The sequence below is a fragment of the Manis pentadactyla genome, chromosome 1, assembly GCF_030020395.1.
Source record: "Manis pentadactyla isolate mManPen7 chromosome 1, mManPen7.hap1, whole genome shotgun sequence".
Taxonomy (NCBI): Eukaryota; Metazoa; Chordata; class Mammalia; order Pholidota; family Manidae; genus Manis; species Manis pentadactyla.
In genome coordinates this window covers 204,079,239-204,092,090 of record NC_080019.1, presented here as the reverse complement: position 1 = coordinate 204,092,090, position 12,852 = coordinate 204,079,239, and the positions used below count along the sequence as shown (strand labels likewise).

Here is a 12,852-nt window from a genome sequence, read left to right as displayed (position 1 = left end):
GACTTTATTCATCTTTGCCTCCCCCAAAAGACCAGGCCTAGAACAGGATGCTCAGTTAGTCAGATTGGAAGAAAAGAAAGCAAGGCTTCAAGTCCAGATAACCAGAGGCTTCTGTCAACCCCCTTCGGACAGGTCAGGACGGCGAGAGACGACGCTGTGCACAATCTACCCAGTCCATTGGTCAGGCGGGAGGCCGGAAAGCCGCTTCTCCAAGTTGAAAATGAGATTCTTATGCCCTGCCCCACCCCCGCCCCATGTTTGGATCCCTCAGTGTAGGAAACACTGCTAAAGAATTTAAGAAATTCTGTTAATGAGTTTAAGAAATGTTTTTAGGGCTTAAATCTAAAACTCTGTCACTTTAACTTACTAATGAATACCAGTGTGAATTACAAATGTAAAGGGGGGCTCCGAGAGTGTGCGGCCCCGTTGGGTCAGCATATAAAAACCTGGTGATCCTAAGAATGCTGTAATTACTTTTTTTCTTTTTCTTTGTTTTTTTTTAAGGATGTCATTGAGAAGAAGTTGGGAAAAAAAAAATCTCTCCGACCACGGTGCGAAGGGCAAGACACGCTGGCAGAGACAGGGGGCGGGTTCCGGAATCCCACAGCTCGGGAGCTCCCGGGACCTGACCGTGGTCATCTCCCCGAGCTTCATGCGGGTCGCCCCGCTGTCAAATGGGACCTTTCCTGAGCCGCCTCCCAGCGGTGGTTGTGAGGAACAAACGACGCCGGGCGCCGAGTAGGCGCTGGAGAAAAGGTAGGCAGAGCGGCCAGGGGCCCTACTGTGCGCCGGGGCGGCGGGCGCCCGCGGCCTCGCCCTCCCCGCGCCCGCCCCCGGCCTGGCCCGGCTCGCCCGCGGGCAGGCGGGGCCGACCGCACTCCGAGCCCCGGCCCGCGCCCGCGCCGGACCGTCGCCTGCGGCGCTCGGGTCGGCCCAGGACAGCGGAGCGGGGCGCCTCGCCGCCGCCGCAGGTCAGACGCGGGGAGCCGCGCGGAGCGGGCCCCTGGGGGAGGGTGGCGGGGGCGGTGGGGGCGTGCTCGCAGGCACCGGAATGAGCGGGCCCTGGTGGGGGGCGCGCCCCGAGGACGAGTCCCGGCGGAGAGCGGGCGCAGCCGGCCGCGGAGGGCACGGGCTGCGCGCCTCAGAGGCGAGCCCGCCCAGGACGGGCCCCCGGGCCAGCGCTTGGCTGCGCGTCCGAGGGAACCGGGGGCCTTCGCGTCCCCGGCGGAGGTGCGCAGACGACCCGGAGTGGCTCGAGGGGAACTTGGGGGCGGAGCCGTCCCGCGGCGGTGGGGTGCTCCCGCTCGCTCTCCGTGTGCGGTCATGGTGACAAGTTAAGCGCGGGGGGCACTTGCAGGCACCCAGCCCTGGTGCGCCTGAAGCTCCGCTGGGCCGAACGGAGGGGCTGCGGCTGTGGACAGGACTCCCCCGGCCTGTTAGGTGGAGAACAAGGCCCCCTCCCACGCCGCCCGCGTTTGGAAAGGTAAAATTCCGGGGTTGTGGGGTCCAGCCCGTGCCATGCCCGAATACTGCTCTTTGTGGTTAGCCGAGGCAGGTAGGTAGGTAGCTTAACGCAAACCACCGGTCCCTCTGTGTAGGGGCTGGAAGGGGTGTGTGTAGTTGTGGTACTCAAGCCTTGCTGTTTGGGGAGGAGCCTAAGGTAGGGAGGCAGAAACTGGGAGTACCCTCTCTGCTGCTTTTATATAAGGTCAGTCCTTAGGTAAAGAAGGGGCCTTTACCTCTGCGGGTGATCAGAAAGCTGCATTTCTAAGTTCTTCTTGTTAACTCCCATTAGGTGAGTCCCCTCACTGTAATTGCGTTTTGTTGAAACGTGTTGGTAATGTATCCAAAATTTGCAAGATGACGATGGTGACGGTGATGATGATATTATGTCGTTATTATTTTGCTGTGCTCTGGTTTTACTGTGAGAATGTAATCCACAGGGTCTGAGGATAATGGTTGGGAAAATAGTGTCCATTCTTTTAGGAGAAATAAAGTTAAAAAATACTCCATAATGAAGAAGCTAAAGTTTTTCTTCTTTTCCTTTCAAGAGTGGGGACAAAAATATAACATTACGTTGTATAAATTACCATCTGAAAACCAGGCAAGATGATGAACTGGGTTGTATGAAACAATGGCTGGAGAGACTCTCGCTTTTGAAGTACATAATTTTACCGTCACCTTTTTTCTCATTCATGAAGCAAATTGTAACTGCAGTTATTGAACTAGCTTAGGCTTTACAAGGACCTGGGCAGATCTTCGATAGATCTCAGGTGTTCTGAGGCCGTCATCCCATCTATACAGCTAATTGATCAGAAAGCTGACTGAAAGCAGAATCCACCTGATGATTCGAGATAATTTAGAAAACCCTCTGATACAGAGACTGTCATAGACATTCACGGTGGCTTTTCTCTTAGCGAAATACCTTCCACTCCTATGCGAGTTTTACAGAAAACACACATACTACCAGTTAGCAATGATAATTCCAAAGATCCTGTTCAAGTTTTCAAATAATTTTTGTATTGTCTCAATCAGACCTAACTCTGTAGTGAATATGGTGTCACAGTATTCTTTAATATACAAAATTTTTTAACTAATGTGTTAGACAAAAAGTGAAGTTTGTTACAAAACCATCCGTTTTTATCTTACTGTGGTACTTCACATAATTTTTCTCCTTTATTTAAATTATATGATATCTGATACTTCACTTGCTGATAAGTATATCTCAAGAGATCTTAGAAGCTACCAGTGACCATCTCAGTCTTTTGCAACTCACTGGAAGAAAAAAACTGGTGATTTCATTTTTAAATCAAAACTCTTTTTTTTGTATTTAGAAGTTTCTTTCTAGCTTTCACAATAACTATTACAAAAGCATGGCTTCAGTGAAGCATAAAGGTTTGGAGAATTCCAGGCTAAGTTTTTGGGCATTGTTTTTTAATTCTTTTAAATTTAGAGGATTATAATTTCTTTTTAAAATTAAAACTAAAATGTCCACCAACATCATATTCTTTATGAAGCTTAGACTTCGAAAAAATTTTTGTGATTGGTATTTTTAGTGATTGAATACACTATTTTCTTTAAAGGGACCAATTTCCTTGATGCTCAGATCTTTGTATATTTCAGAACTACATTTTTTTAAATGATTAATTATAATTTTTAAAATCACAATATTAAATTCAATATCCGTATGACTAAATTTATACGGGAAAAAAGTGCAACCTTAGGAATATAAATTCGAAATGCATTGTTGATCATGGCTAATTGCTTTTAATTAGTAAGTTATATGACTATAAAATACTTTCTTCTGTAACTCTGAAATTAAGGATGTTTGCCATTAGTCTTAATTATTAAGATAATTATGTGCTTGAAAGCTGTGTAAAAGGAACTAATATGAAAACATACAAGTATTAATAATACATGGCATTTAATTTTAAAACTGTGAAATAAATGCTTGTTATTAACAGGACACCTTCATGAAGTAGGAAAAAGTGCTAAAATAATACTCCACAAATGTTTTATACATCCTGGCCCATACTTGCCCATACTTCCACTTCTTTCATAAGATCTATATATGCCCAATGGATAGGACAGAAACTGTGGTCATTTTCTAACTCTGGATGTTCTGCTGAATTCATTGTCACTTAAACTTAGAAATATGTGTCATAAGGGGTGGCAAACGTATTGGAAGAAGTTTTTGATCTTACAGGATTCCACTAAATAAATAATAGCTGTAGAGGACTTTTAAAAAATCACTAATCAAGAGAACTTGATTTAAGTCACCAGCCTATAAGCATAAACATATGTCCCTTATGAATTTCTTATTTGCTTTTCTTATTTTTCCAAACAGATCTCCACATTAGGATAGTTGACCTCTTAAGCTGTTCCTTGCTCTCCCTCCTAAGGCCTAAAAGCAATGAAAAGGGCAGCGATGTAAAATGCTTACAAAGGTTCTTTGAAACTGATCTAATTTGACTTCCACAAAAGTGCACTAAGATATGTGACTAACCATCTTGCAATCATATACAGTGTAGCATACATAGCATACTCCAGTTAGTTTCATAGCATGCTAGCTGAAAATTTTAAGTAGAAGGTTATTTGAAATCTTCCTGGGGCTTCTTACTTATTATTTGTATTTTGTCACAATACAGAGGTAGATTTGGGGGAATTATATGGCATATGTTTTAAAGCTTATTTAATAAAAATGTTGTGTTTCAATTTTTATTTACCTAAAATACTTAGGTTCTTGGGAGGAAACGGACTCAAATACAATAGGCTGTATTTGGGGGAAAACTTTTGTAGATGGCTAAGACAAAAAACTATCACCTATGATAGTATATATTAAAGTTTTTTTAATTTTAAAAAACAGGTGTACACATTCTTAACATTTTTCTTCAACAGTCAATGCACATCAATATTTTAATCCTGAATATTTAATTCAGAATGTGAATGTTTACACTTTTTACCATTTCAGTTACAGCGGGCCGTCACCACTTCTCCCATCCAAGAACTAGCTAGGCCCCTCTGCTTAGCTTCTGAGATGGGATGAGATCCTGGGCGTTCAGGGTGGTATGGCATAGAACACTATCCTTTCTAACTCTCCAATTCCTCCTCTATGAAGTGGGAAAAATATTGCAGTTATTGTTCAGTGTTTTTTTTTCTTATATGATTTTAAGCCTTTATCAGCAAACCCGTGTATCTTAAATGATACGACCTTCGCCCTGAGTTTAATTGAGCTGATATTTTAAAGACAACCTTCATGGTTACCTAGGTCATAGCTAACTCTTTTACAAATGTTAATAGTTCATCCTAGTACTAATTTTGAGGTTATTAAAAATGAACTGAAGGTAATGCTTGCCCTGTGGTGATCAATTTTTTAAATGTTTCTGGAATATTTTGTCATTATTCAATTTAAAATTAATTGTATCTCATTCCCTGATGACTTGGGACAAAATCAGACCACTAATTATTTTTGTTCTTTGGTAATGTCTTTGTGAGGCCTATGTAGACACAATGTGGGTCTTCTTGTGTCAATATTTTATGTCTGAGGCATCTAGAAGGCACAGATTGTGCTTTTGTTTGATAAAGCTCTATTCTTTACATATTTTCATGGTGTACCCTGTAAGTACTTAATCTATGTTACCCAGAAGCAAGTTTGTTTTATAATGAGGCCTATGATCCTTCAGATCAGTTCAGTTTCACAGTCTAAAAGACTTCATAGTACTTGTGCTTATAAAAATTGGGTCTCTTTTTAACAAGCTATAACCCAAAACAGGCATTTAGTGGCTTGCAGAGTGAATATGCCTAATAATCCACCAGTTTCCTAGCAGGAGATAATTGGAAAAACATATAAATAACTATGCCTCATCCAAATAATAAATTTTGAATTCTCCTTATGAATTGTCAAACGGTACATTTTATTTTGAAGTGTCTCCTATGCAAGAAAGTAACAGACTTGGTTCCAGGCCTGAACCCCACTCTGTTCCTGTATGAAGAACAGAGGCCAAGTGGGGAGAAAACTAAAAGAATGGGGAAGCAGAGGGCAAAAAAAGGCTTAGGCCAGTGCCTGTAGGTGAATGTCCCATTTTCCTGTGGCTTCCCCGCTTGGGGGTAAGCGGGGGAGTAGCCTGAACTTCCACTCTTTTAACTGTACAGTTTGGGCTTTCTCAGAGTTGTTGCTCTCCCACCTATTCCAGTGACCAGTTGTCAACTTGAAAATCTTTTTGGGGGACAGGGTGCAATGACTCTCCTTTCCCTACTGCAGTTTCACAGATATAAGGGAAAGAAATTAATCAATTCAGGCGACATGAATCAATGAAAACAGAGATTTAAAACCTTATTCGCAGAGTTTAAACTAGATCATATAAAAGGTTTAGTTCAATTTGACTCAGTATCTGTTTAGGAAACATTTTTATTCCACTTCATTGATTTTAGAATATAAACTCATTGCTACTATTAACTGATTCACTGTTTTTGTTTAAAAAAAAAAACACTTTAATTTGTGGACTCATCTGGGAGAATTCTAGTATGTGGGTAAGAATTATTGAGACAAATTTTCTGGCCTTCTGGGAAGAGTTCAGATTACCATAAACCCCGGGGTGTGAGTTCCATCATAGTTTACCACCAATAAGGAGAAGGTAGTTATGAGGGAGGTAGAAAAATAGGGAAATGCCCTGAGTGGGAGTGTGAGATATCTGAGTATGTTCAACTCCTACAGTAGGTCAGCAACTTGCATGGTTACTGTGCATAGACCTTAAATATAAGGTTGGGTTCTAAGAATTTACCCTGCTCCTCGGTGGTATCAGAGAACTGTAGAATCAGTTCAAATGCTGAAGTTGACACTTAGCACTGTTACTCTCTCTGGCTCTGTTTGCTTCAAGAGAGAATCTGTGAAAGTGAAACGAGAATATCTTGTATGTTTAAGGAATATATTTTCCTTTATAGTGAAGGCAATGAGGAAACATAGCTGTCAGACTGCCTGAACACAATGATGAAGTACTGGAAAGAACCGCATAACCTTGACCCCACCCACTGGTTGTCATTCCACCTCTAAGACTGTCTGTCATTTGAAAGTTTGGAGTCCACTTTCAAAATGCCACTATTCCTAGCAGGGCCATTTCTTTAAATCACTATCAGCAAAATTTTCAGAAGTGAGTTCCTAGTTGCCTTGCTACATGAAAACAAGGCTTTTAAGGCATAGAAAACGCACTTGGAGTTTGAAAGTAGTAATCAGGAGGAGAAATATAAAGTGATTCATGTCCCAGTTTCTCCATAAAACAGCCTCCATGAAACAAAATAGGAAAATAGTCATTTGAAGTATCAACAATAGGAAAGGATATATTCTCCCATTCACACCTTTATTTTTCTTTTAAAAATCAGCATGTTGCAATTCTTTCTTGAACCATTTTTTCCCTCCAAGAAAACAACTTGTGATTCTCCGACATCAGTTTATCGAGGAAATGTTATCAGAATTAAGGTCATGAATTAGTACTTTCTTAATGTAATCAAATATCTGGCATTCTCACTATGTCTTTTAATTTTTCCTGTGATGTTAGACAAATTATTTAGTCTCTCCATGAGTTAGTTCTTCCAGACTTTTAAAGTACCTTCCTGTTAGATTGAAATGAGAGGAACCTTTCAATCATCAGGAAGAAAAAAATGCCAAAGAAGTATAAATAATGCTTAAGGCTTTTGCAGATCTACACATCATAAAATTTCATACATGCTTTATGTTTTAGTTTTTATTTTTGCTGAAAAGAATGATGGCAAGCCAATGCATCTCTATTAGAAACAGAATCTTAGTAAGCACCTCAAAAGCAAGTTCATTAATTCTGTGAATCATTGGAGAGGCAGTGTTTAATTGTTAGGTATGGGCCACCCTCATACGTATGACTAAGCAAATTACTTACTTGTCATTCACTTTTTCCACAGCTTTGCCGAAGTCTGAATCTAAAGCTGAGAATTTCAAAGTCTTACCTTACCAACTGTTGTTCTTTTCTGTCAGTTGATAATTACCTGTGTGATTTTTTTATTACATATGGAAAAGTGCTTAGATAAATTCTTTCTCTTATTTTATGTAGTGGATAGAGTTTATGAAAGAGAGCAAACATATGAATGGTGTATATATAAATGAAAAAGATACTTATAGAAATTATTTGCACATGTCAATAAAATCCAAAAGAGTGAAGAAAATACCCAGGCATTGCCAGTGTAAGATTAACTACATGTCGTCCTAAAGCATTTGGAACTCATTAGAAACACCCTGGCTTTATTTAAAGGCAATATATTTTTAAACTTTGTTTTCAACAAGGTCCAAATTTGTTGGCTTTTAGGACTAGAGCAGAACAATGTCTACAAAAATAGAGATGATCCATCTCTGGGTTTTATTCATCTCTCTGTCTCCAACATACAGCACGGTACTTAGTAGGCACTTAATAAATGATTTAAAAAGAATGAAGAAACAGTCTAAGGCAGTGTGGTTCCTAAAGAGTGGTCCCTGGAGCCACAGCATCAGCATCACCTGGGAACTTACTAGAAATGCACGTTCTCAGGCCCTACCCAGACCTACTGAATCAAAAACTCTGGGGGAAGTTTTTTTAACAAGCTCTCCAGAGGATTCTGATGTACACTGTTTTGAAACCCTCCTTGGGCAGTGTACTTTGGATTATCTTCAGTGGGCCTTTTCCTTGCATATAATGGTTCAATTCTTTGCCATATTCTCCTCATTGGTAGACTCTCTTGGTATCATCCTATAAAATTATAGCCATCAGCTTAGCATTTTATTACTTAAAGAAGCTCAGTGTTTGTCAGGAAGTTTTTGTCAAGGGAGGCTAGCTGGCTCACTTTTTAGTCCAAATGTCTCTGGTTCTTCTTACTTTAGAAAGGTTGCAAAGAGTCCTGAGTCTCCAAGGTCAAAGACTATTACTTCAAAGACTGGATTTATAAGATCACCAAGGATGAGCTCTCACTAGAGGATTCACATTAAACAGACTCATAAGATACAGATATGTCAATTCCAGTTTAATAATAGTAGAAAATAGACGCTTGCTAGTGATTGTTGATGGTGGTTTTTGTTTTTAATTCTGAAATCGAAGAAACTTGTACTCTTGCATATTTCTGATGTCACCAAGAATTATTGCACCTGCTTAGAAAGCAACTGGGCAATATATCACATACTCTGATGCTATATCCCTCTTCTGGGACTTTCCAGAGAGATGGGGATATAGGAAAAGCCATATACACAAAAGCTTTCATAAAAGCATTGTTATGGGAACCAATATCTGGAGGTGACTAAGTATTCAACAGCAGGGGAATGGTTAAGTAAATTATGGTGTAATCACTAGGTGGAATATTATACAATTATCAATGACAATTTAGAAAACTATAGCAAATCTGAAAATAAATGAAAAAAAGCTTAAAAATGTATGTGCAACCTTATATAAACATATGTATGAAAAAGTCTGGAAGGGAATATGCAGAAATTATGATGGTTATATTAAAATAGTTATGGAGGGCTTTTCGTTTTTATTTTTCTCTCTTTTCCAAAGCTTAGCCAGAAATATGAAATTACTTCTAAAGTTAAAAGCACACATTTATAGCTTTTTAAAAATTTTAGTGTCTTATAATCTTGATCAGTAAAGATCAAGGCAAACAGTAGATTAAATATTGAGAATCCTTTAGCTCTTTTTATTCCTTTAAAGCCATTCATGATAATGTAAGGCACTACACAAGTTCTTTTCTGTTTCACCCAGTTTTATTTCATGCTTAATTTTATCTCACTTATTGGGCTTTCTATACTCCTCGCTTGACTCACCTCTATTCAGGAGGGAAAAATATCCCATCTTTATAACAGCCTCTTAATCTCAGCCATACATACGGTTTGATTTTGTTCATTTCTTTGGGCCTGCGCTCTTACTTGATCTTCAGCGTACACTGACGCAAAGAGCTTTTAAAAAATAGTTTCCAGAGTTATTTTATTTTAAAGTCACCCTCTTTTTAAGTTTTTTTCTAAAAACCATGTATATCTATTATGGTTTTTTTTTAATTCTAAAATTAAATAACTTTGTGATAGAGTTATTCAGTTTTCCAACTCCTGATACAATGCTGAACTTGAAATCATAAATAGGGGATACAAAAGCACGTGAAAGTGAACTTCTGCTACAAATGGTTATTAGGACACCTGGATAAAACCTGTGATAATTATTTGAAAAATAGCAAGAGATTTAAAATAGCCAGTGAGTACAAGTTTCTCAAAATGTAATCAGACCTCTGGGTGAACATGGTAAAAGATTTTACTTACTTACACACACACACACAGCAAAAGCTTTTGAATTAATTAATTTTCCCTTTCTCTGATACATTTTTCTAGGAATCCCAAAGGGTAAATTAAGTAGTTTTGTCTTTGACCCAGATTTTAAGTTACATTTTTCTTGTCACTCTCTTTGGAACTTCTTTTGAGAAACTTGGTATCTTTAGAATAACCTTTGTGTAAATGAAGATGAAGTTTTAAAAGCTTTTTAGAAATTTTATTTCAGGGACATTAAATATTTCTCTCTTCTTTCTGCCTTCCCTTTTTCTGATGCTTTAATCCTTGATATAGCCCAAGACAAACTTCAGCTAACAAAATTCAGTTTATAGCTCTTAGACTTTGTGGGGGACACAAACTTATATGATGATACCTCAAAGCACAAATCTAGTAAGAAGCTCCTTTTTAATGAAAACTTATTCAACAAATACCTATTGATTTCCTGCTTTGTGCCAAGCACTGTTGTAGGGAAGGATAAAGCAATGAACAAAACAGACGAAGTCCATCCCTCCTAGAGTGTATGATTATTGTTGTCTTAGATTTAACGAGAACATGAGTGGGAGAGATGGTGACTAAGAAGAGGCCATAGTACTAGGCCACCACGAGACTGAGCAACTGTCTTTGAGTTAGGTGTGAAGTAGGTGAAAACCTGGGCTCCTGAATATTTTTTCTCAGATCTCTTATTATTATAGTATTTCAGGCTATGTGTATGTATTAGGTATTGATATTAGTATAATGTCTCTATTACATCACTTCATTTCTCTCTCCATAATAAAATTATTAACAAAGGAGATGGGAATGTATCTTTTGTTAATAAGGTATTACTGTTTTTGAAAATCCAAATGACAAGGTGATTATTCACCTTTTGCACAGGATTATTTATTTTATAATGTTCTCACAGTGGATGTATTTAAATAGTGAATCATGTGAGTTCATAACTTTACAAAAAATTATTTATGCCTAACCAAGTATGTAAACCAAAGTTCCCTGGGACCATGCCATTAAAATTTTAAAAAGCAACAATAATACTTTTGTTTCCTGGGAAACAAAGTTAGCTACTTTCCTTTAAAAGCCTATTAAGAACTTTTTTACACATTTAGAATATAATACTTGAGCAAAAGGAGACCCAGATGCTATTTCAAATGACCATCCTTTGGTCAAATTATTTATTATACCTATTTCTAATTTTTATATTCACAATCAAATTGACTACCATTTTAGTTCTGTTTTTAAATTGACAGAAAATGTTTTATTTAAATTGACAGAAAACAAAAAAGTTTGAACCACATGAAACTTTTGGGGAAAGAATGATAAGTTAAACTGAATGAATTCTTTCACATAGAGAGTAATATGGCATATTCTAGTGCACCTCAATGCAGATGTAACCAAACCATAAATTTTGCAGATTTCACCACAGTTGATTCAATTCCACAAACTCCACAAACATGTATTGAAGTGTCATTCGCTTTTCATCACTAGATGTCCTTATATAGAAAACAAAGTCTGTCCACCTGGAAACATGACCTTACACTTAGTGAGATGGGTGCTTTTCAATCTTGAGACTACACAGGACTGGGTAGATGAGCTAGACTCTAGTACTAGTTGGCAAATAGCCAAAGCTTGGTAACAGCTGACAAAATAGCTAAGTGATTGGACACAGCATATTGGCACGGCTGTGTCTCTAGGCCATTCACACAATTCATGCTGTATATTCAGCTATATCTGTTGGAACTATATTTGATCCTGACAAAACACAATCCATACACACAGTTTTTATTTGCATATAACTTTTTAAATCTAAGGTGGATTGCCTTTGTCATACAACATGTATGTGAAATATTTACCCAGGCCACCAGCTTTTGAATTCAGAAAATGGAAATTAATTTTAATCTTAAATAAAACATAATTAGAAGACAGATCTACTCTGAAATTAAGTTAATGCATTCTGTATTCTATATAACAGTATATTTGCTATCGTGTCCCTATGATTTTTATGTGCAAGTTCTGTGTACCAGGCAAAATTGTTCTCTCCTAGAGGAGAGAAATGAAGGTTGTATTTCTCTAATTCCTCGTGTGTATATATATATATATATATATATATATATATATATATATATATAAGCACTGCATGCCTTCCCTAATTCACAGCTGTAGCACAAGGGACTGAGTGCATTGTAAGTACTTTATACTTTTAAACTTAATTTGATTTGGAGGACTAGTTTGTGCTTTTTCAGTACCAGTTGTATGGGATTCTCAGTGCTACTGTTCTCCATGTATTTAGGGAATTTCCTAAATTACTCTTCAAAATATTAACTTATATCTTTCTTAACTTTTATAATGATACATAATGATATGACATTAATGCCAGAAGAGTGTTCCATTTTGCTAAAGTGGGCAAAATGGAGTATAAAAAGGAAAAGAAATGTTAATTATAGACTTAAGCATTCTGTGTTGGATCTCTTAGTTGTCCTGGTCAGAACAGGTTTTATATGGCCTAAGGGGCAGAGCAGCGTTTTACATTCTTGTTTGGAGGCTTCCAAAGGCAACTGTAACAAATTCTGTTCAGTGCTACAGCTGGAAAATAGTTCATAATGATGTAAAAACAAAATGTTATTACTCAGGCATAAAATAAAACTGGTTCCCTTTCAGACTTTTTGTTAAGTATAGATAAAACACGATCAAGTTAGGGCCTATTAATTTGTTTATAATATATAAAATAGTTTAATTGCTCAGCTATTTCACATGTGAATCACAAGTGCTATCATAATTATTTAACAGTTAATCTCCCTTTACAAGGTAGATAGGGGTTTATGAGCAATTTCAAATCAAAACGCCCGAGAAGCTGATTTACATATAAAAGCAAAGCAAATAGATGAACCATTTTTTTTACGTGGCCTTGTGACATCTCTGCACACCCACTCTACTCATTAGGTTTTCATCTGTCGGATGTAGAACGAAGGTAGGAGTCTCAAAAGATAATGCAGGGAATTTACACCCTCTCCACCCTTGGGCAGCCTGCCATTGTCCTGCAGCCACACCTGTTCATCCCC

General features: G+C 38.2%; 1 protein-coding gene across 4 annotated transcripts in view; it reads left to right on the top strand.

Annotated features, from left to right (window-relative positions):
- The first annotated feature begins 271 nt into the window (after nt 1–271).
- The window catches only part of PPARG (peroxisome proliferator activated receptor gamma), a 119,359-nt gene continuing 106,778 nt past the window's right edge, over nt 272–12,852 (top strand). The window contains exon 1 of one of the 4 annotated variants that reach the window (XM_036911388.2): nt 272–756. The gene's annotated coding sequence lies outside the window, so the exon portion shown is untranslated. Of the gene's footprint in view, nt 757–825; nt 972–1,081; nt 1,484–1,714; nt 1,796–12,852 lie in introns of those variants that run through there. The other 3 variants (XM_036911391.2, XM_036911390.2, XM_036911389.2) reach the window with 3 other exon arrangements.